This window comes from Bos taurus, chromosome 17 (assembly GCF_002263795.3).
Source record: "Bos taurus isolate L1 Dominette 01449 registration number 42190680 breed Hereford chromosome 17, ARS-UCD2.0, whole genome shotgun sequence".
NCBI classification, from domain to species: domain Eukaryota; kingdom Metazoa; phylum Chordata; class Mammalia; order Artiodactyla; family Bovidae; genus Bos; species Bos taurus.
Genome location: NC_037344.1, coordinates 30468145 through 30493831, shown reverse-complemented (window position 1 = coordinate 30493831; position 25687 = coordinate 30468145).

Genomic DNA, 25687 nt, shown 5'->3' with positions numbered 1-25687 from the left:
CATGCATGAATAGTGGTCGAGGTAAAAGAGACTTTACATCCAGTGAAGAGACAACATGAGGGTAAGGCACCAGGATAAAATGGCTGCCTTCAAATATTTAAAAAAATGGTCATAAGAGGTGAGGTTAAGATGGTGTACCTGTGTATTTATTAATAAATTCAGTGAAACCAAAATGTAGATTTTGATGCAGGATAAAAAAATGACTTGGGTAAAAGAGTTGTTCAAGCAGAGGCCAGATTATCAATAATCATGGGTTTTAGCAAAGGGATCCCTGCATTGATGAGATATTTGATCTGTTCTATATAATAACCTTAAACCTTGCCAATGTTTTACTTTTAGGAGAAAAACAGCTCTTCTGAAAAAGAACATTTATTTTCCAATCTGTAACATCTTTTTTAAATAACAGTTATTGAAAGAAAGGATTTTATGAATAAAAATGTCAATTGAAATATTATAAGTGATTTTCTGGCTAATTAATAGGCAGAAAGACATTCTCAGAAATTCCTCTAGGCCAAATGATATATAGATAAATTTTTCTACAATATCTCCTGAGCCAACTAATATATAACAAACTTCTGACTCACATGGTAGAAGCCAGTCTCACTTGGCAGAGAAACTCCACACTATGGGATGAATCACAAGATTTAACCATATTACAGATTAAAGGTTTCTCTTAAAATGTACTAAAAGAAATATTTTGAAGGACTCATTTCCTGGATATTGAATGCTTAGACACTGGAAATTGTTATAAATATCATATATCAGTTTTTATTCAGAGAGTGCAAGACCCAAGGGTTTAATTATGGTCACTTGAAAGAATTATAATGTCTGATAATTAATTCCACACATATTGTTTTGTTCTTCTAAGTTTTATATATGAATGACAGCAAAGGAATAATAAAAATATCAGTGACTCAGAATTCTCTTACAGCCATTCTATACTAATAGCAGCACATACGTCTTTTATGTGAGTAAATCAGGGTGTGTTTCTCATACATAGCCTCCCAAAATGCAACATCTCTTGAATACAGACTATTATGAAGCACTTAATGACTTTACTTAAAAGCAAGTGAAGAAAAACCTAAGCTCTACTATTCTAAATATCTATCATTCACATTTGGCATAAACCTTTCACTGGCTGTCTTTTTCCAAGCTCCATTCCTTTCCAACTGATCCTCACTCTACCCACCTTTTCCTCTACTAGTTCTTTCACAGACTTCAATTATGAGTAAATCACCTACACCCTCCATCTTCACTGGTATACTCCTAGTGCTTCTCCTTAGTCAGACATACCACATATCAGAAACCTCAATACACATTAATCTTCGCACTAAGTTCAATACAGTTGTCAAGGAGGAAGGATTTTACACAATTTGTAGTCTTCATCATTAAGCAACTGCCATTATTAACAGTTATATAATGATTTATAGTATATATTCAGCCTGAATTTCCTATTTCTCCAGTTTTACTCCTACCTCTGACTCTAGCTATCCTCTTTTTTTCTCTTTCTATTCCTTCTATATTATGCCTCAGATCTGTCTCTCTTCTCTTTATATATTATCTTGTATTGTCATATCTTCAACTCATTATTTTTTAAGAAGCCTCTCAAATCTAAATAAACTGTATAACCCCTATTATATACTCCAGATCTTCATGTCTACCATATGAATCTACCATCTTCTCCATCCAGCACCTTCTTCTTCTCTATCTATTAATTTAATCCAAAAGTCTCCTGATCACATGGGCAGAGTAACCCAAGGTTGAGGTTTGATTTCTCCTTCTCGCTCTTCTAAAACAACCATCTAGTTCTACTTACCCAATCTTATCTGGTGGTTCAGATGGTAAAGAATCTGCCTGCAGTGCGGGAGACCCAGGCTCAATCCCTGTGTCAGGAAGATCCCCCGGAGAAAGGAATGGCAACCCACTTCAGTATTCTTGCCTGGGGAATCCTATGGACAGGGGAGTCTGGCAGGCAAAAGTCCATGGGGTCACAAAGAGTTGGACACAACTGAGTGACTAACACTTTCACTTTCACTGTTACCTCTATTCTTTATTTGCATCTCTAGAATACCTCAGTAGTTCCGGTTACTGCCTACCACTATTATCATTGCTTACTACTTGGGTCCCCTCTTCCAGTTGCTTTCAGACCCCTTCAGTTCTGCACATCACTTTCAGATTAAATATTTCCTGCTCAGTAATGTTGATGGCTCTCTGTCATCTACTAAATTCATTTAAAACCTGTACCTTAACACTGAAGGCCCTAATTGTCCTATACCTACCCACCAAACCCCCTATCTAAGCACTAAACAAATATGCCTTGATTTCCTGCTTAAAGTTCTTCAATCATTTCCCACTGCCTGAAGAATTCAATACTGCAGCAATGAGTAAGGGTAACCCTTCTTTACTCCTTTAGTAGAAGACTAAACACTTCAGTCTGTGAAAATGAAAGTGAAGTCACTTAGTCCTGTCTGACTCTTTGTGACCCCAAGGACTGTAGCCTACCAGGCTCCTCTGTCCATGCAATTTTCCAGGCAAGAGTACTGGAGTGGGTTGCCATTTCCTTCTCCAGAGGATCCTTCAGACCCAGGGATCAAACCCGGGTCTCCCGCATCATAGGCAGACGCTTTACCCTTCTGAGCCACAAGGCAAGTCCTTTTAACCCACTCCTTAATCCTCCTTGCTGAAGTACTATTCATTTTGTGATTTTGAAGTATGAGAAAGCTCAGTTACTGCCTCTTCTTTCTCAATGGGACTCAGAGAGCCAACATTTTTATCTGCTCCTCTTTGTACTACATTTTTCTGTTTTTCTTCCCCCCCTCCCCACCCCCTCTCCCCAACATAAAAGCAGGGTTCCATGTGTGGTGACCTATATTGTGTGTGACCACCACTGTGACTGGGTAAGTCAATCTGTCTAATTCTGAACTTCAGTAAGAAGTCCTCCACCAATGTTATACATCCATGTCACTTTCTCCCATGTGACTTTAATCATTAATAAAACTGATGTTTAGTTCTAATGACTCCATTTTACCACACTTCCCTGGTGGCTCAATGGATAAAGAATCTGACTGCCAAAGCAGGAGACGAAGGTTTGATCCCTGGGTCAGGAAGATCCCTTGAAGAAGGAACTGGCAGTATTTTTGCCTGAAAAATCCCAAGGACAGAGGAACCTGGTGAGCTACAGTCCATGGGATAGCAAAAGAGTCAAATATGACTGAGTGAGCACAATTTATAACCAAAGCTAGAAAAGCAAAGATGCCATTTACAGGCCTCGGTGGCTCAGACGGTAAAATGTCTGTCTACAATGAGGGAGACCTGGGTTCGATCTCTGGGTCGGGAAGATTCCCTGGAGAAGGAAACGGCAACCCACTCCAACCAGTACTCTTGCCTAGAAAATCCCATGGACGGAGGAGCTTGGTGCAGGCTACTGTCCACAGGGTGGCAAAGAGTCAGGCACGGCTGAGTGACATCACTTCACTTCAGAGTCCAAGACAATTGATGTTTCTTATCCTGCCCACCTTTTGGCATCATCCTGTCACTGTCTACAAGCATTCTATATACTTGCCACATTACTTATAATATCCCAAATGTGTCTTCTTGTTTTTACCACCAGAACTGTTAACATGCCATTTCCCCAGCTTGTGGAACTCTTCCAAGCTCCTGCCCTTTATTAAAAAGCCTAAAGACAATTTGAACTTTATTACCTCTTAAAAACCTAGATGTCCATCAGCAGATGAATGGATAAGAAAGCTGTGGTACATATACACAATGGAGTATTACTCAGCCATTAAAAAGAATACATTTGAATCAGTTCTAAGGAGGTGGATGAAACTAGAGCCTATTATACAGAGTGAAGTAAGCCACAAAGAAAAACACCAATACAGTATACTAATGCATATATATGGAATTTAGAAAGATGGTAATGATAACCATGTAAGTGAGACAGCAAAAGAGACACAGATGTATAGAACAGTCTTTTGGACTCTGTGGGAGAGGGAGAGGGTGGGATGATTTGGGAGACTGGCATTGAAACATGTATAATATCATATAAGAAACAAATTGCCAGTCCAGGTTCGATGCAAGATACAGGATGGTTGGGGATGATGCACTGGGATGACCCAAAGGCATGGTATGGGGAGGGAGGAGGGAGATGGGTTCAGGATGGGGAACACGTGTACACCCGTGGTGGATATATGTTGATGTATGGCAAAACCAATACAATATTGTAAAGTAATTAGCCTCCAATTAAGATAAATAAATTTAAATTAAAAAAAAAAAATCCTAGATATCTTCAGGAAACAAATTCAATTTGGCCCTGGTGAGCCCTACTGAAAAGCCCACCAAGTCTTACAAAGGGTATATATCATCATATCACATCATATCATACCCTAGAATGTCAAATCACACAGAAGTAATTCAAATTCCTCTGAAAAGCTATCACCTAAAAACACTTTACTATACTTTCTTAGACTCAATGTACCTATACCCTCAAAATGTACACTATAAAAAATGTACATTATTGTGCAAGTCCAACAGTTGAAAATAAAATTTAGATTTAATAAGATGCTTTTAGCCAGAGAATCTGGAAATACGTAAATTCTGCCCCAGACCACAGGAAATGTCCCTTATCCTGTGGTTCCTAAGGAAGCAGAACAAAGGAAATACTGGCAAAGGAAAAAGAAATAGGAAGGAAAAAAAAAAGAACCTTTATTATTAAGCATGCATTGGGCCCTAAAGTCAAATGAAGACTATCCTAGTGAGTTAGAATTTGGAATGTATTATGCTATAGACATAAAAGGCCTCTGAGCCCAAACTGGAACCTCAGATCTTACTTTTAGCTCTGATCAGTCACATAGAGGAAAAGAGAGAAGAAGGGAAGTCTGAAAGAGGCCTTGTGTCTGGTGAAGTCTAGCCTGAAGATATACAGAACGAATCATTTGCTTACAGAAGGCATTGCAGGTTTTGAAACTAGATGAAATCACCAAGTCAGTGAATGAACTAGGAAAGCGAAGCTCAGGACTGAGCCCTGGGACAATAAAGAAACATCACCTATGACCTGGGGTCCAGAAGGAGAAAAGTATGGAATATATATTATCCTTGAAGCCAAGAGAAAATAAAATGCTTTAAGGAGTATGTATTCTGTTGTTCAAATTCTACTATTGAGTCAAATAAGATGAAAAGCCCATGAGGTTTAGCACATGGAGACCATTGGTGACTTCAAATACTAGTGTCGATGACAGAAGTCAGAGTGTCACTACTGACTAGCCATGACTGTGGAAAAACTTTTTTCTTTTTTAAACATGATGAGATGATGATCATAAGATTAATTCCTACTTCAAAGTGTATTATGCAGACTAAATCACATATTAAATACTCAACACAGCACTTGTCAGACTGCAAACCTTCAAATATTATCTATTAGTCCCAGAAGAGTAGGAAGACATCAAAGGCAAACCAATAACCCTTGCTCTGACTTCTCACATGGGCATTATGAGATATTCCAGAGTTGTGCCAAATCCATCAAACTCATTCTTCAGCCTCCTATTTCTTCTGTTTTCTTCACACCCTAATTCCTAAAAGTTATCCTCTCAATCTATTTATTTGTTTGCAAAATTAAAGTCCACAACACTTCCATGAGTCAAAAAAGCATGCTTTCTAAATAGCTCCAGTTGATCTTTAAACAAATATATTTTGATCAAGAAATGAAGAAGCCAAACATCTCTTTTTAATCTAAAACCCAAACCCCAAGGTACTACTACTATCCTCAACACTTTTCACTTAGTGCTGAGTAAATATGCACACTATAAATATGCATATGCAGTAACAGGAGAGTATGTCGCCTCCAAATTTATTGTATCTAATAAAACTGTGTGCTGAAACAGTCCTATCCATCTACAATATGTCTATGGTAGAATGCTGGTAACCTAATACAAAACTTTAATTCCCATTTGACATTCTTCATAGTAGTAATCCCTGCGCTGACAGGTGGCTAGTAATTTCAAAAGTAATTATGGAGATACTATCTGCAGATGTTTGGGAATGTACTACAAATTCTTGTAAATGGGTACCATAGGAATATGTGGAAAATGATAGCTAATATAACTGTTATTATAAAGAGACACATTCTCCTCAGGAACATCTGGAAGACCTTGTGTGTGAAAGAATTAGAGGTGGGTAACAGGGACCATGCAGAGAACCTTGGCACTTCGTAAGTATACACGGCTTCACGATGTCAGCAAGACACTGATTTGGTGTGAGGATTCTAAGTCTTCACCCTACATCACCCCCTTCTTGGGCTAACCTTCAGGAAAGGAGCCAGATGGATAATTCTTCCCTTTTCTTTTTCCAACAAAAGGAACAAACTTGCATAATATATCAAGTTTATAACCACTAACCAAAGTCAATGGGTGTACATGGATATATTTTGTTACTAGAAGTAACAAATGAAACATTCTGCATGTAACTGGAATGCAACTGTTGGTTATTCAACTTCTCAAATGATGACAGTCTCAAAAAGTACAAGCATTATTTGTCAGCAGTGGCATTTTGCTAAACAAATTTAAATAATGCCTATTTACACAAGGAACACAAGGGATTGTCCAAAGGCAGCTTCCTACTAATTCTACTTGACATTACTTCTTAAATTATGAAATACATCAGCAGACTATATTTCTGTCATGGTTAAATTATTAAATGATAACATAATCCATGTAAGATGTGTTGAGCAAATACACATGAATTATTCTCCAGTGATTCGACATTTCCTAAATTCTCTGTCTTTAAGGCTCGTACTTTTTACTTTTGTAAAAGAACTTTATCTATAAAAGTTCCTTGCAGTCTACAGTAGGAATCATAGACCTGAAAATAAAATATTTTAACATTAGTGCTTTATGTTGTTCAGTCACTCAGTTGTGCAACTCTGAAACCCTATGGACTACAGCATGCCAGGCTTCCTTGTCCTTCACCATCTCCCAGAGCTGTCTCAAACTCATGCCCATTGAATTGGTGATGCCATCCAACCATCTCATCCTCAATCATCCCCTTCTTCTCCTGCTTTCACTATTTCCCAGCATCAGGATCTTTTCTAATGAGTCGGCTCTTTGTATCATGTGGCCAAAGTACTGGAGCTTCAGCTTCAGCATCAGTCCCTCTAATGAATATTCAGGACTGATATCCTTGAGGATTGACTGACTTGATCCCCTTGCAGCCTAAGGGACTCTTAAGAGTCTTCAACACCACAGTTCAAAAACCTCAATCCTTCGGCACTCAGCCTTTTTCATGGTCCAACTCTCACATCCTACGTGACTACTGGAAAAACCATAGCTTTGACTATACAGACCTTTGTTGGCAAGGTAATATCTCTGCTTTTTAACACACTGTCCAGGTTTGTCATAGCTTTTCTTCCAAGGAGCGAGCGTCTTTTAATTTCATGGCTGCATTCACCATCTGCAGTGATTCTGGAGCTCAAGAAAATAAAGTCTCTCACCATTTCCATTGTTTCCCCATCTGTTTGCCATGAAGTGATGGGATCAGACACCATGATCTTTGTTTTTTGAATGTTGAGTTTTAAGCCAACTTTTTCACTCTCCTCCTTTACCTTCATCAAGAAACTCTTTAGTTCCTATTTGCTTTCTGCCATAAGTGTGGTGTCATCCACATATCTGAGGTTATTGATATTTCTTCCAGCAATCTTGATTCCAGCTTGTGCTTCATCCAGCCTGGCGTTTTGCATGATGTACTCTGCATTAAGTTAAATAAGCAGGGTGACAATATACAGCCTTGACGTACTCCTTTCCTAATTTGGAACCAGTCTGTTGTTCCATGTTCGGCTCTAACCATTGCTTCTTGACCTATATAAAGGTTTTTCAGAAGGCAGGTAAGGTGGTCTGGTATTCACATGTCTTGAAGAATTTTCCACAGTTTGTTGTGACCCACACAGTCAAAGGCTTTGGCATAGTCAATAAAGAAGACGTAGATGTTTTTCTGGAATTCTCTTGCTTTTTCTATGATCCAACAGATGGAAATTTGATCTCTGGTACCTCTGCCTTTTATAAATCCAGATTCAACATCTGGAAGTTCTCGGTTCACATACTGCTGAAGCCTGGCTTGGAGAGTTTTGAGCATTACTTTGCTAGCATGTGAAATGAGTGCAATTGTGCAGTAGTTTCAATATTCTTTGGCATTGTTCTTTTTGGGATTAGAATGAGAACTGATCTTTTCCAGTCCTGTGGCCATTGCTGAATTTTCTAAGTTTCCTGGCATATTGAGTGAGGCACTTTAATAGCATCATCTTTTATGCTTTATATCATAGCACTTAATACTATTTAAAATAGTTGTGGCCTTTGCTAACAACATTCTTTACAATTTCAAGTCAAAACTTACTAACTCAAATGGTTTGATTACTCATAACTGCCAGCTCTTTTTCAGAGATGTTAAATATTATAAATTACATTACTATGGAAATTTATGAAGCACTTGCACATTTTTATTATTTAGGTTTCACTATAATCTAGTGAACTAGCTAGGGATGGTTACTTTGGTTTCATTATCCTTGAAACTGAAGGTAAGGAAAATAAAACAGCTTTTTGAATCAACATGCCAAATAACTCACACAAACTAGTGAACATCAACTGAGATCTATTTTCTAGCTAATCACTTCTGATCACTCATGAAGCCTCTATAGCAAAAAAGTCACAACCTAAAAGACAGAATTCACATTCAAATGCTCAGCTCTTTCTCACAGCTTTTCATATTGTTTTCTGTGGATTAAGGGATTAGCCTTACTCAAAGAGACATTTGCTTTTGCCCTCTTCAGCCAGGAGGTGATCTCCAGAAAGAATGTCTTTTCTTACTCAGAGCCTTGACCACCTCACAGTTTAAAAAAATGTGAATTATGATGGAGAGTTTGGCCCATGTAGTAACCACACTAACTCCAGGAAGGATGGCAATGAAAAGCCAGTCATGTGAGCAATATACCATAGTGCCCAAATAAAACTCTGGACACCAAGGCTCAGGGGAGCTTCTCTGGTTAGCAATATTCCATGTGTATTATCACACATCATTGCTGAGACAGCAATGCTATCCATGTCTCCAGGGAGATAGGACAACTGGAAGCTCTCTATTTGGAAGCTTCCTGATCTCTGTTCCATGAACTTCTTGCCTTGGCTGATTGCAATCTGTATTCTTTCCCTACGGTAAACTGCAACAATTGAATATAATAGCTCTTAGTGAGTTCTGTGAGCCCTAACAAATTTTTGAAGTTGAAGGAGAAGCTTCTTGAGAACCCCCAAACATGCAATTAGTATCATAAGTGAGGGTAGCCTTGTGGACTATATTTTGAAGCTGTCTAACTTCTCACTTTCAGATGAATGTGATATTTCTTCATAGGATCAACTGGTTAGTCCTTACCTTGAAATGAAGTTCATTTTAGTTTCACTAGGAAAGTGTGATGTATGTTATTACATATAAAAATTTTTTTTGAGAATTGCCAAGATTTTGACTCTACCAATATGGAAAAGAATAATTCAAATGCAGTACACAGTGTTTTCTCTCTCAACAATAGTCTACTTTCTTTGTTATGATAGAAGAAACCCAAATTACAATATAATTCCCACTGCTGTATGTATAATAGCTCTTCTCTCTGTTACAACTAAATAAAGCCAACAGGCCATATGTAATTTCTACTGGCAAAGCATTAAATCAGTTTTTTCTCAGAATATTTTGAGCAGCACAAGATAACCAAATTAGTAAACGAATACTCTATGTTTAAGCCCCTAAAAACACTGAGAAAATTAAGAAACCTATAACCCATATGTATAACAAATTCAACTTGGAAAGTGCATAAGTCAGTTCATAAAGTTTTACATACTATTTGAGCACAGAACTCCAGGACTTACATAGTACATGCATCACTGATTCCTCTTTTTCCAATAAGAAGTGAAATAAGATCTTTAATCCCTTAAGAACCTGGGTATTCTAAACATCTTTGTAAATAGAGTTTCTTATTACAGTAACCATTGCATATCCTTTTAGGCTTTAGCTCAGTTCAGTTCAGTTCAGTTCAGTCGCTCAGTCATGTCCAACTCTTTGTGACCCCATGAATCGCAGCATGCCTGGCCTCCCTGTCCATCACCATCTCCCGGAGTTCACTCAAATTCACGTCCAAAGTATTCCAGAAATATAAGCTTTTTATTGGAAGGATATCTAAAATGAAGAAACTGAGCAAGATATTTAAATCTCCTGGAAGATGCCACTGAGATTCCTAAAGTTTCCTCATTGAGATTTCAATTAAAGGGAAAATCTTTCTATAGCTATCAGAGTATGGCTATGCCCACCAATCAGTTCTCTCTAATTTGTTGCTACGGAAAGCATAACTTTGACATTGCAATGTAATTTCCTTCTCAAATTAAAAGTTTAAAAAAGACAAAAAAGAATAAAAAGCCTTTCAAAAAACTCTTTTTTCTCAGATATACCACAGTAATAATAAAAGTAAAGATTTGGGACTTTACTGGCTGTTCAGTGGTTAAGACTTCATCTTCTAATGCAGAGGGTATGGGTTCAATTCCTGGACAGGTAGCTAAGACCCCACATGCTCCATGGTCAAAAAATGGAAACATAAAACAGAAGCAATATTTTAACAAATTCAATAAAGACTTTTAAAATGGTCCATGTTAAAAAAAAAAAAAAACTTTTTTAAAAGAAAGCAAACTTTCTCTAATTATTGTTAGTCTAACAGAAGATTAATTTAAGACCTGATATATATCCAACATACTAGAGATGGTGCAAAAAAAACAGTATTATTTCAATTATGTTTTCCTTGTTATCAGATAACAGTATACACATTCTTATGAAAGTTTTGATATTGGGTAAACAATTGTATTATATCCTGTCTTTTTAAGACTGTGATTTTTATTTTTTCAAGAGGCAGTGATTAATAATATTGACTAAAAAATAATAAAACAGTACTTAAAGAGGAGACAGTATGCCTGTGGCGGATTCTTTTCAATATATGGCAGAACCAATACAATATTGTAAAGTTTAAAAATAAAATAAAATTAAAAAAATAAAAACAGTCCAAAGAAGCATCTGAAAAAAAATAGCCCACACTTAGTGGTGGTTTGTTCTCTTTCAAGTTTTAGTCGGTCAAATTGATTTTTCTCTTATTCTGGGAAAAATGGACCCCAAACTAATTAACTATATCTTCAATATCATCTCCTGGAGCAAATGCAAACAAATCAAACAGACAACACCTCTTAACTAATAAAAGGAGGTCTACATTAGTAGCATTTTTACTCTGTTATTACACAGAGGTTCAAGTGAACCTGCTATAATCACAGCAGAGGGGATAACATTTTACATTCATGAGCACAAATGTTTCTCTTTATAGGCCTTTTTGCTTTACAGACTCATGAATCTGTGAGAAACAACAGACTTTGAGATTTTCCATGGGAAAATGTTCATGAATCTTAGTAATAGGCCAGGTATCATTTCATCAGCATCACACTGAATTTCATTGTAAGGCCAAGGATAATGACTTCCTATTGGAAATGCAGATAAAGAAACTGGCACCAAAAAAGCCTTCATGTCTTTCATTAGACAATCATTTCTCTCAAAATGATTCCTTACAAGTAGTTCTTCCTCTGCTATCCTCTTTTCCCTTTTTTTTTTTTTTTTCATGTAGCAAATCCCTGGTCTTTGTACAAGACTCAGGTCAAATATCACTTGCTCTATAACATTTTCCCTTAACAAAACCGCATCATCCCATGAAGCCATCAAACAATCCTTAGTACTCCTTTAATATTTGGTGCCTAATTCCATTAACACTTAGTGCAAACTTACACTTACAAACACTTACACTTACACAGTGTAAGTGTTAATACTTACACTGGAAGTTACTTGCTATACCTCTTTGATTTTTGTATCCTCAGCACTTAGCACAGCAACATACATAGTAGGCTTTCAGCTAATATTTCTGACATCAATATTTCAACAGATGAAAGAAAGAAAGAAAAAAGTACTCCTTAAGGAGATCCAACCAGTCCATTCTAAAGGAGATCAGCCCTGGGATTTCTTTGGAAGGAATGGTGCTAAAGCTGAAACTCCAGTACTTTGACCACCTCATGCGAAGAGTTGACTCATTGGAAAAGACTCTGATGCTGGGAGGGATTGGGGGCAGGAAAAGAAGGGGACGACAGAGGATGAGATGGCTGGATGGCATCACTGACTCAATGGACATGAGTCTGAGTGAACTCCGGGAGTTGGTGATGGACAGGGAGGCCTGGCGTGCTGCAATTTGGGTCGCAAAGAGTCGGACGCGACTGAGCGACTGAATTGAACTGATGGCTATTTATAAGATTTTATAATTACTGATATAAAATACTGATAGCCATGAAAATACTGATAGCCATGAACATTAATATGAATTATAAAACCTTTCATGAATCTAAATAAGAAGTACATAGAATTTAAAGTAATCTCTGCTGTAAAAAAAAAAAAAAAAAGAAACAAATAGCAGTATTAAATTCCTACTTATAACAGGACAAAACTGACCACAAAACATTTTTCTTTCACCCTCAAGCTGTTCAGTATCCATCACCATTTTAATAAATTCTGATTATAACCCAAATGGTATATCTGACCTAATAACCTGAAAACAATATGGCCAGCAGATGAGGAAGAAAAAGAGAGTGAAATATTCAGTGGAAAGATTATCTCACACAATCATTCTTATTGAACTCAAGTTTTTGGATTCTTTGATTATACAAATATTGAAACCACATCAAAAATCCAGTTCTATTTCACAGACTCATAGGATCACTGAACCACTGGCTATGACTGACAGATGAGACTGGAAAATGAGAATATCAAAATGCGCAGAAAGAAAAATCACCCTCCTATTGACTTTGGCTCACATTAATGAAAGGATACTGAGACAGCTTGAAAGGTTTATTTAATATTTTTATTCTGCCATATCCCAAGAAAACCTCTGGGATGCAGCTTTGTGGCAACCATCTGTACATCAATATGAGGTGCTATATGTTGGATAAAGCAGCTCCCACGGAATAGAATGCCGAAAGATTCTAAAAGGAGTAAGCTTCCTCAGGAAAATATGGAAAATAATTGAGCTTATGTGATAATAAGGCAAAGTTTGGGTGCTGATAATTTATTCTAATTTTATTCTAAACAAATTCTACTCCTACAGTAATATCTAATGTATATGTTTATTTAGCATCATTCTGAGCAATTACTACAGACTGTACTACTTTCCCTAACCAGTCATCTCACAAATATGGGCATCTACCATTGGGTTTACTAAATAGGAGTTTTCACTTAGTCAAAATCCACCCATTGAAGAAGCCATTTAAAAGACTAATCCCCCCCCAAAAAAAATAAATAAAAAATAAAAGACCAATCCCTTCTAATACTAGGTCAGAAATAGTAATGGGTCTTGGTGGAAGGACACTATCTATTTGATGTGTGTGTCAGTCACTCAGTTGTGTCTGACTCTTTGTGACCCCACAGACTAGTCGACCAGGATTCTCTGTCCATTGGATTTCGCAGGCAAGAATACTGGAGTCAGCTGTCATTCCCATTTCCAGGGGATCTTTCTGCTGCAGGTTAATGACTATTTAATTCCTTGAAGATTACTCTTCAGTATCTAGAAATGTTTTTCCTATAATATTTGAATGTTAATGAAAATTACCTGTGGAACTGTCAAAGGAAAACTTGGGCAAACAAGTTAACCAAAGAAGACTTTATTCAAAACTATTACAATAAGGGAAGAGACTGAACTCAACTGTGCTAAAATAAAAGGCAGCAGAACATTTAAACTCTGTGGTTAGCTAAGGGAAATTCACTAGACAACATCAATGGGGAGATTAGTCAATGTGTGTTGACCATCTGTGATGCTAACTGGAGCTTATTGAGAGGTAGGGCTGCTCCCTTTCTTGATGACATCTATTTGTTTCATTTTGTTTTTGCCATACTATGCAGCTTGTGGGATCTTAGTTCCGCAACCTGGGTTACAATAATGAATACAGAGAAGAACTATACAAAAAAGGTCTTAATGACCTAGATAACCACAACGGTGTGGTCACTCACCTAGAACCAGACATCCTAGACTGTGAAGTCAAGTGGGCCTTAGGAAGTATTACTACAAAAAAAGCTAGTGGAGGTGATGGAATTCCAGCTGATTTATTTCAAATCCTAAAAGATGATCCTATTGAAGTGCTGCCCTCAATATGCCAGCAAAGTTGGAAAACTCAGCAGTGATCCCAGGACTGAAAAATATTAATTTTTCATTCCAAACCCAAATAAGGGCAATGCCAAAGAACATTCAAACTATTTTGCAGATATGCAAGCTGGGTTTTTTAAAGGCAGAAAAATCAGAGATCAAACTGCCAACATTCTTTGGGTCATGGAGAAAGCAGGGTAATTTCAGACAAACATCTACTTCTGCTTCATTGACTACACTAAGGCTTTTGACTGTGTGGATCACAACAAACTGTGGAAAATTCTTAAAAGAGATGAGAATACCAGACCATCTTTCCTGTCTCCTGAGAAAACTGTAGGCAGGTCAAGAAGCAATAGTTTGAACTGGATATGGAACAATGGTTCCATTGTGCAAAATAGGGTTCAAAACAGGGAAAAGAGTACATCAAGGCTGTATACTGTCACCCTGTTTATTTAACTTCCACACAGAGTACATCATGTAAAATGCTGGATTGGATGAACCCCAAGCTGGACTCAAGACTGCCAAGAGAAATATCAACAACCTCAGATATGTAGATGATATCACTCTAATGGTAGAAAGTGAAGAGGAACTAAAGAGCCTTTGATGAGGGTGAAACAGTGAAAATGCTGGCTTTTTAAAATTCAACATTCGAAAAACTAAAATTATGGCATCCAGTCCCATTACTTCATGGCAAACAGATAGGGAAAAAGTGGAAACACTGACAGATTTTATTCTCTTGGGCTCCAAAATCACTGTGGATGGTGCCTGCAGCCACAACATTATAAGAGGCTTGCTCCTTGGAAGAAAAGCTATGGCAAACCTAGACAGCATATTAAATAGAAGAGACATCACTTTGCTGACAAAGGTCTATGTATATAGTCAAAGCTATGGTTTTTCCAGTAGTCATGTATGGATGTGAGATGTTCATTGGAAAGACTGATGTTGAAGCTGAAGCTCCAATTCTTTGGCCACCTGATGCGGAGAGCTGACTCATTGGAAAAGACCCTGATGCTGGGAAAGGTTGAGGACAGGAGGTGAAAAGCGCAGCAGAGGATGAGATGGTTGGATGGCATCATCGACTCAATGAACATGAGTTTGAGCGAACTCAAGGAGATAGTGAAGGACAGCGAAGCTTGGTGTGCTGCAGTCCATGGGGCCTCAAAGAGTCGGGCATGACTTAGCAACTGAACAAGAACAATACAGCATTGGAAGTGCTGAGTCCTAACCACTGGACTACCAGGGAAGGCCCAATGATTACATCTAAAGGGGATGTTTCCTGGGTCCTTGAGAAAGACATCCTGGACTGTCAGTTTGACAACATTCTGAGAGAATGCTTACATCTCAAAGAGGATGAGAATGAATGTATAATTACAAATTTTCTAAAGTGAATGCTTCAAGCAACAGGAGATAAGGGTCTATATCAGAAAGAAACCAAACTAGGGTTAAGTCAAGCTTACAGCCAATAAGGTGTTCTTGGTTAATACTAGTTAAACTACAAATTCCTGATACCTGTCATTCTTATCTGAAAGGCCCTACTGTGGGCCCAGGAAATTGTTAACAAGCATTCCATTGATTCTCATGCAGGAGTTCCATGGAATAGCTAACAAGTTTCAATTCTCATCAGTTTTTTTGGCTTGCTTAGGCCCTCTCTTGATATAGAGAAAATATTCCGGCTTAGAAAGAGGCCATCATCTGGTGAACCAGTGATATCTGCATAAGTAAAGGATGGGCATGGGTAGGGTCAGTAGGCACACTGTGTAATTCCCATTCTCACTGCTGCTCCCCTAATAGCAAAACTCCCATCACTAGCCAAACTTGTTTATTTTATTTATTTAAAAAATTAAATCCTGTAAAGTCTGTTTCCTGAGTGACCCGGTGCTTTAAGTTACTCTTGAAATATTAAACTTCAAGGAGAAAGTATGTTGCTTAAAGAGGCTTGGGTAGCGCAGAAAATTTTTCATTTTGTAAATGACTTTGAGGAGCCTATTATTTATAGTCATTTCAGGAGGTACTAGGATATATTGATATATTTCCTCCAAAATGCAAGACAAGTTATTGAACCCTGAATTCACCTACAAGGTGCTTGACGGATCTGTTTGGGTTTTAGAAGTAATATGTACCATATATGAGCACACTGCTCATACTCACTTATGAATTAACCTCAAAGCCTACCAGTTGTAAGCAAAGCCTAGAGCAACAGAAGACTCTGCAGCAGAACCAAGCTGCAGTACAGGTGGTCACTTTATGATCCAACAGATCCAATGATTATTCAAAGTTTCTGTGGCAAATAAGGATGCCAAACAAAGTCTCTAGCAAGATCTCAAAGAAGAATTACAACACAGAATGCCCAGATTTTATAACAAAAAGATGTATTCTTCTGTAGACAACTATTTTCCCTGTCAAAAACAGCCCTGAGCTTATTCTTAGACCCTGACAGAAATTATACTTCTAACACGGGTCATCAAGGGACCATGTGACTTGAGATGCGCATTGTAAACTAGTGCTCTAGAGTTATCTGACCCCTCCAGATCACAATGTTAAGAGGATGCAGCAAACCTTTGTGAAGGGAAAATGACATACAAGCCATGAGGCTGGCCTGGAAGGAAGGAGTTAGCTGTATGAGTGAGTGACACATACTCATATGTCACCTACTCTTGCTTCACTGTCTCTTCTTCTTTAATCCATGCTCAATGCCTCACAGGGAAGTATTTTGATTATTTGAATGAGAAAGAAAAATCCTGGTTTATGGGTGATTCTGCACGATATGCTGTCACAATCTGCAAATGGACTGCTATTGCCATCCAGCAATGCTCTGACAGAGAGCAGTGAAGTAATCCTCCGTATGAGGAACACATCAAATAATTCACCCGTTTTCCATTTTGCATGGACTGAGAAATGCAGATCTAAAGTAGTCAGTAACTAGCTGTTAGCTGATAGAGAATTATAAAGAATAGGACTAGAAAATTAATGACAAGGAGGACTAGAGAAAGAACAGCTGGGAGGACATCTCAGAATGGGCCAGAGATTGAGGATGTTTGTGCTTCATGTGAATGCTCACAAAAGAGCATCACATGCAGAGAAGATTCCAAAAACAGGTAGAGAGATGATATGCTTTATGGATAGTACTCACTCTCTTTAACAAACCATCTATGCACTTGCTTTAAAAAATTGTAAAAAGAGCCTCAATAACAGGAAAAGAGGCTACAAATGGACTAAACATCATGAACTGTCAATATCTAAGGCTCCCGGAGAAGGAAATGGCAACCCACTCCAGTATTCTTGCCTGGAGAATTCCATGGACAGAGGAGCCTAACAGGCTACATTTAGTTCATGGGGTCACAAAGAGTTGGACATGACTGAACAACTAACACACAGACAAGATTTATCTATTAATTTTCAGTATCTACCTTGTCAACGGTGGAAATTAAGGTTAAGTCCCAAAGATGTCACTCTTCCCTGAGGGACTCCGTCACCCACCAGGTGGCAAATGTCTACATCAGACCTTTTTGCATTCGTAGCAGTGCATGGTTTGGCCTCACGAGCACACACATATTTTAGATATACATTTGCATCCCCAGCGTGTAACTTTTCTGCCAGCAGCAACGTCATTAAACACACGGAATCCTTACTCACCATCACAGTACTCTGCACGACATTGCTCCTGACACAGACTCACTTAACCACAAAGGACATATGACTTCATTTTGGGTTCCAAAATCACTGCAGATGGTGACTTCTAAAAGATTCCAATGCGAAGGCCAAATCCAGAGCCACTAACAAAACTAGTAGTGGGTGTGGCCAAGCATTGGTATGTTTAAGTCTTCCCAGTGATTTCAACATGCTGCCAAGGTTGAGAATCACTGTTCAAAGGAGCAACCACAAAGGTGGTAACAGGAGCCAAGGTTGAAAAGCACTGACCATTGATCAAGCCATCATCTTTCTCAACTGTAATATTATAATAGTTACACAACTATCCAGTTACACAGGTTAAATTTTTTCTCTAACTCTAAAGTCTACTCTCCATACTGCAGTCAGACTGATGGTTTTGATTTTTTTTTTTTTCTTAAGTAGATGGTAGTTCAATGGCTTCCCATCACAGAGAAAATTCTTCCTCCTGAACATGGCCTACAGGCCTCATACGATCTGGCCTTGTTGACCATTTGCCAGTTTCTCTCTATCCTTCAGCACTGTCATATTCCTGTTTTCTTGAACACACCAATCATGTTCTAGTCTCAGGGACTTATGTATTTTCCAGATATCCACATGCGTAAGTCTCTTCTAATTTCTTTTGAAAGGCTTTTTCTTCAGAGAGGCCCTCCCTGAATAGCCTAAATATCTCCTTCCAGACTTTCACTACCTTCTTTACTCTGTTCTACTTTTCCTCTCAGAAATAACCATTACCTGACATTATTTTACACGTTCACCAATACAAGTTCCATCAGGATAGTGACTTCTTTGCACTCATTTTTATAGTCCCTGTGCCTGGACAGTATCCAGTACAAAACAGGCCCTCAAGAGTCAACCAATATGATTACACAGGAGGCTTATAAGCCCTCTTCATCCTACAAAGGTACAGCTACACACACAGAGCAACTCCTTCTGAAAACTGCAGGAAAAGCATTTGACAAAACTCAGCATCCTTTAATAATAAAAACTCTCACAAACTGTGTATAAAGATATGTCCTTCAACGTAATAAAGGCCACATATGAGAAGCCTACAGCTGACATAATACACAATAATGAGAAAGCTGAGAGCATTTCCTATAAGATTCAGTTCAGTTCAGTCGCTCAGCTGTGTCTGATTCTGCGATCCCATGAACTGCAGCACTCCAGGCCTTCCTGTCCATCACCAACTCCCAGAGTCCACCCATAACCCATGTCCATTCTGTCAGTGATGCCATCCAGCATCTTATCCTCTGTCGTCCCCTTCTCCTCCTGCTCCCAATCCCTCCCAGCATCAGGGTCTTTTCCAATGAGTCAACTCTTCGCATGAGGTGGCCAAAATATTGGAGTTTCAGCTTCAACATCAGTCCTTCCAGTGAACACCCAGGACTCATTTAGGATGGACTGGTTGGATCTCCTTGCAGTCCAAGGGACTCTCAAGAGTCTTCTCCAACACCACAGTTCAAAAGCATCAAATCTTCGGCACTCAGCTTTCTTCACAGTCCAACTCTCACATCCATAGGTGACCACTGGAAAAACTATAGCCTTGACTAGACAGACCTTTGTTGGCAAAGTAATGCCTCTGTTTTTTAACCTATGCTAGGTTGGTCATAACTTTTTCCAAGGAGTAAGCATCTTTTAATTTCAAGGCTGCAGTCACCATCTGCAGTGATTTTGGAGCCCCCCAAAAAAATAAAGTCTGACATTGTTTCTACTGTTTCCCCATCTATTTCCCATGAAGTGATGAGACCAGTTGCCATGATCTTAGTTTTCTGAAGGTTGAGTTTTAAGCCAACTTTTTCACTCTCCTCTTTCACCTTCAAGAGGCTTTTTAGTTCTTCTTCACTTTCTGCTATAAGGGTTGTGTTATCTGCATATCTGAGGTTATTGATATTTCTCCCAGCAATCTTGATTCCAGCTTGTGTTTCTTCCAGCTCAGCGTTTCTCATGATGTACTCTGTATGTAAGTTAAATAAGCAGGGTGACAATATACAGCCTTGACATACTCCTTTCCTATTTGGAACCAGTCTGTTGTTCCATGCCCAGTTCTAACTGTTGCTTCCTGACCTGCATACAGGTTTCTCAGGAGGCAGATCAGGTGGTCTGGTATTCCCATCTCTTTCAGAATTTTCCACAGTTTATTGTGATCCACACAGTCAAAGGTTTGGGCATAGTCAATAAAGCAGAAATAGATGTTTTTCTGGAACTCTCTTGCTTTTTCGATGATCCAGCGGATGTTGGCTATTTGGTCTCTGGTTCCTCTGCCTTTTCTAAAACCAGCTTGAATATCTGGAAATTCACTGTTCACATATTGCTGAAGCCTGGCTTGGAGAATTTTGAGCATTACTTTACTAGCTGTGAGATGAGTGCAATTGTGTGGTAGTTTGAGCATTCTTTGGCATTGCCTTTCTTTGGGATTGGAATGAAAACTGACTTTTTCCAGTCCTGTGGCCACTGCTGAGTTTTCCAAATTTGCTGGTATATTGAGTGTAGCACTTTCACAGCATCATCTTTCAGGATTTGAAAGAGATCAACTGGAATTCCATCACTTCCACTAGCTTTGTTCGTAGTGATGCTCTCTAAGCCCCACTTGACTTCACATGCCAGGATGTCTGGCTCTAGGTGAGTGACCACACCATCGTGATTATCTGGGTCATGAAGCTATTTTTTGTACAGTTCTTCTGTGTATTCTTGCCACCTCTTCTTAATATCTTCTGCTTCTGTTAGTCCATACCCTTTCTGTCCTTTATTGAGCCCACCTTTGCATGAAATGTTCCCTTGGTATCTCTGATTTTCTTGAATAGATCTCTAGTCTTTCCCATTCTGTTGTTTTCCTCTATTTCTTTGCATTGATCGCTGAGGAAGGCTTTCTTATCTCTCCTTGCTATTCTTTGGAACTCTGCATTCAGATGATTATATCTTTCCTTTTGTCCTTTGTTTTTCGCTTCCCTTCTTTTAGGAAATTGCAAATCAAAACCACAATGGGATATCACCTTATACCTGTCAAAATGGCTGTTATCAAAAAAGACAATAAATAACAAGCATTGGTGAGGATGTAGAGAAGAATGCTAGTACCCAGTTAATTGGGGATGGTATGGGGAGGGAGGAGGGAGGAGAGTTCAGGATGGGGAACACGTGGATACCTGTGGTGGATTCATGTTGATATATGGCAAAACCAATACAATAATGTAAAGTTAAAAAATAAAATCAAAAAAAAAAAAAAGAGCAAAAAGGAAAAAAATAAAAAAGAAGAATGTGAATTTGTAAAATCATTATGGAAAACAGTATGCAGGTTCCTCAAAAAAGTAAAAGTAGAATGATGGGATGATCCAGAAATTCCAATTCTTTCTCTAAAGAAAACAAAAACACCAATTAAAAAAGATATATGCACCTCAATATTAATAGCAGTATTACTTACATCAGCCAAGATAAGGAAACAATCCTGCTGTTCATCAATAGATAAATGGATTAAGAGGATGTGGTACATTTATACAATGGAAATTAGCCATAAGAAAGAATGCAATCTTGCCATTTGCCTCAGCATGGATAAACCTGAAAGGTTTTATGCACAGTGAAATGTCAGATAGAGAAAGACAACTAGTGTTTGTTTTTACCTGTGTGTGGAATCTAAAAAACAAAACAAACAAATAAAGCAGAAATAAACTCACAGATACAGAGAATAAACTAGTAGTTACGGGGACCTGGGGCAGGGGAGGCAAAACAAATGATAACTCTGTAGGGTGTGTAATCTAAAAACATTTTGAATCACTGTGTTGTACACCTGAAACTAATATAATATTGTAAGTCAACTAAACTTAAGAACAGAATATAAAAAGAAGAAAAAAAGTATCATCTAAATCACACATGGGGGAGATTCACAGTATTGATTCATCCCTAGGCAAAATTCCGCTCCAGATATCACCCTGTCAAAGCAGACAAGTTATGAACAGACAGAGGAATCAAAAAGAAGAAAGTGATGATGTGTCCGAAGCAAGTCCAAAACCCAACAAGGCAAATTCCATCAGATTTCAAGGCTTGAGAATAATCCTCTCTGGTTCAGTGCTTTGCTCTCTAAGCCCACTGAGAGGCAGAATCAAACCCATGGCTCTTGGGACAGCTCCACCCCTACAGCTCTCAGCAAGGGCTCTATCCATGAGGCACTGGGTAGAACATGCTGATCTGCCAAAACTAAAGATGAAACAAGAGGAATGAGCCTGGACTGTTAGATATATGGCAGGAATGGCAGCCCTGATGACCTCTGAAACATCTTCAGAGTCATTCTTCCCTTTTCTTGAAAGATAAGGCATGCATGCCGCAGAATAGCTCCATCATTCTGTCATGTAGAGTCTGAGAGCCCTTGATACTTCATTTTGTCCCATCTTTGTCCCCTTTCAGTTCACCCTGGCAGGGTTTCTACTTGAATAATCCTGTAATCTCTTTATCAAATGACAGCCCAGCCATACCCTTGGTGTTCACTTTGGAACACAGGGGATTTTCTTTCTCTCTTTTTTTTTTTTTTCAATATGGAAAACCTGAGGATTTTCCAAATCTTTAAATTCTGGTTTCTTTTTACTTAATTCCTTCTTCAATTTCTCTCTTTCCTCTCACATTTTATTGTAAACAGACAGACAGACCGGGACCATTCCTTCAACATTTTGGTCTGAAACATCCTTACTGAAATATCCAATTTCACAGTTCACAAGCTCCACCTTCCAGAATATCCTGGAACACAGTTCAACCAAGTTGTTCATCACTTTGTACTGACGATTTCTTTCCTCCAGTTTTCTATAAATCTGTTCTGCATTTCTGTCAGAGACTTCATCAGAATGGCCTATAAGAGCTATATTTCTACCAACATTCAGTTCTCAGCAATCTAGGGTCTTTCTAATATGCACCTCAGATTTCCACTATCCTCTACCCATTAACCAGTTCCAAAGCTACTTTCACATTTTTAGGCATTTGTTACAACAGCACCTCATTTCACAGTACAAAAATCTATATTAGCTCTGGGGTGGCACTAGTGGTAAAGAACCCACCTGCAATGCAGGAGACATGAGACTTGGGTTCGTTTCATGAATTAGGTAGATCCCCTGAAGCAGGAAATGGCAACCTGCTCCAGTATTCTTGCCTGGAGAATCTCATGGACAGAGGAGCCTGGTGGGCTACAGTCCATGGTGTTGCAAAGAGTCAAACATGACTGAAGCAACTTAATAGTACATATACCATAGATATATACCATAGGCTAGGTGGCTTAAACAATAGAAATTTATTTTCTCACAGCTCTAGAGGCTCCAAGCCCAAGGTCAAGGTACCAGGCAATTCAGCTTCTGGTCAGAGTTTTCTTCCTGGCTTGCAGATGGCTGCCTTTTCTCCATGTGCTCACATAAGCTTTCCAAAGTGGGCACAGAGAGAAAGGCACCAGTCTTGCTGGATTTGAGTTATGACTTCATTAAACTGTTATAATCTCCTCACAGGTGATTTCAATGCAGTCCCACTAGAGGAACATAAAAATGTTGAGAGGACACAATTCAGTTCATAGCAGAACTGAATATCAGACACAGAAATCTGCTCTGAGAGGACACAATTCAGTTCATAGCAGAACTGAATATCAGACACAGAAATCTGCTCTAAGTACTGCTTTTTTACTTTTAAAGTTTTATTTGCAAAGCACTTTATGTTTACAAATCTTTTTGCTGGGCTTTATCACACTTTATTCAATGTATACAAAGATTTGGACCATACGAAAAAAAAGAGAAAACTGTCCAGAAAACCACGACAAAGAAATCTCTCCCCATCCCATTCCCCACATGAACTTAGCTTGTGAATATAACCATGAATAAGACAAGACTATTTATCTAACAGATTATTGTCTGTCCCATGCAACTGTTTCATTAGAAAGAAAAGAAAGAAAAGAAAAGAAAAGAAATTTCTTTTCATTCAAAGAAAAGCCTAATACATTGCAACAAGAACATTCTTCACTCACAGTGAGGTAAAGGTTAGCTCCGCAGTCTCTATTAATAACTGTGCTACTGTTGATGGTAGATGCATGTCTAAGAGATATCTAAACTTCTCTTCATCAGCATAAAACTTGGCTAGGTCTTTTTGATAAGAGATTTGTCACTCCATGGCTTTATCAAACAGATCATTATAAAGGTTTTCAAATTGGGATTTTCTTTTTCTGAACTATTTTAGGACATATAGCCAGCTGGAATCTATTGATGGCCTCTATGGCTGAGCGCCGAAGAATTGATGCTTTTGAACTGTGGTGTTGGAGAAGACTCTTGAGAGTCCCTTGGACTGCAAGGAGATCCAACCAGTCCATTCTGAAGGAGATCAGCCCTGGGATTTCTTTGGAAGGAATGATGCTAAAGCTGAAACTCCAGTACTTTGGCCACCTCATGTGAAGAGTTGACTCATTGGAAAAGACTCTGATGCTGGGAGGGATTGGGGGCAGGAGGAGAAGGGGACGACAGAGGATGAGATGGCTAGATGGCATCACTAACTCGATGGACGTTAGTCTGAGTGAACTCCGGGAGTTGGTGATGGACAGGGAGGCCTGGCATGCTGCGATTCATGGGGTTGCAAAGAGTCGGACACGACTGAGCTACTGAGCTGATCTGATCTGATATATGTAAGTTAGGGAGGGAGAAAAGGGAGGCTTGAAAGAGAAGGATAAAAAATCAAGGTCTGAACCTCCACATGTGTTTCACCAAATACAATGGTTTTCTTCTGAAGTACCATTTGCAAATGAATGTAAAATTGCCCATCAGACAGAATAGGTCAAAGAAAGCAATCTCATTGTTCTTATTTTCCATATCATCCATATTACTTTTTTAATTTCACCCTAACATTGTTCTCATAACAAAGTATTTTCCAATTTCTTTGGAAAAGACACCTTAAGATAATTAATGTTTAGATATTCCACCCATTTGAAAACTGCTGCTGCTGCTAAGTAACTTCAGTCGTGTCCGACTCTGTGCGACCCCATAGACGGCAGCCCACCAGGCTTCCCTGTCCCTGGGATTCTCCAGGCACGAACATGGAGTGGGTTGCCATTTCCTTCTCCAATGCATGAAAGGGAAAAGTGAAAGTGAAGTCACTCAGTCGTGTCCGACTCTTAGCGACTCCATGGACTGCAGCCCACCAGGCTCCTCCGTCCATGGGATTTTCCAGGCAAGAACACTGGAGTGGGTTGCCATTTCCTTCTGCAATGCATGAAAGTGAAAAGTCAAAGTGAAGTCAGTCAGTAGTGTCCGACTCTTAGAGACCCCATGGACTGCAGCCCACCAGGCTCCTCCATCCATGGGATTTTCCAGGCAAGAGTACTGGAGTGGGGTGCCATTGCCTTCTCCACATTTGAAAACTACCACTACACATTAAACAATACCTGTATCAACATACACATCAGATAAAATTAGTATCATAGAGTTTTGAAACACATTTGTTAAGGAAGACTCAAAAAATATTTTGACTTCAATTATTACTCTCCCTCAAAAGGAAACTGGTTGTGTCATTTTTCCCTGTGTTTGTTTTACCACTTCAATCATTTTCTAATGCCATAGCAATGTAACAGAATCAGATAAGGCTCACTGAAACCTCCATATCAGGTCAGCTGGAAAGATGAGAGATCATGGAGAGTCGGACCCGAGTTTTGTAAAGTAGGCTATGTGGCTGACTTCAAGGAAGATAATCAGAAGTCCAAACAAAAGTGACCAGTGTGTTATTCTAGCACACTGTGCTCAATCCAGGCCAGCAACTTTATACATCAGGGTCTGGTGTAGCAACTGGGCTGTG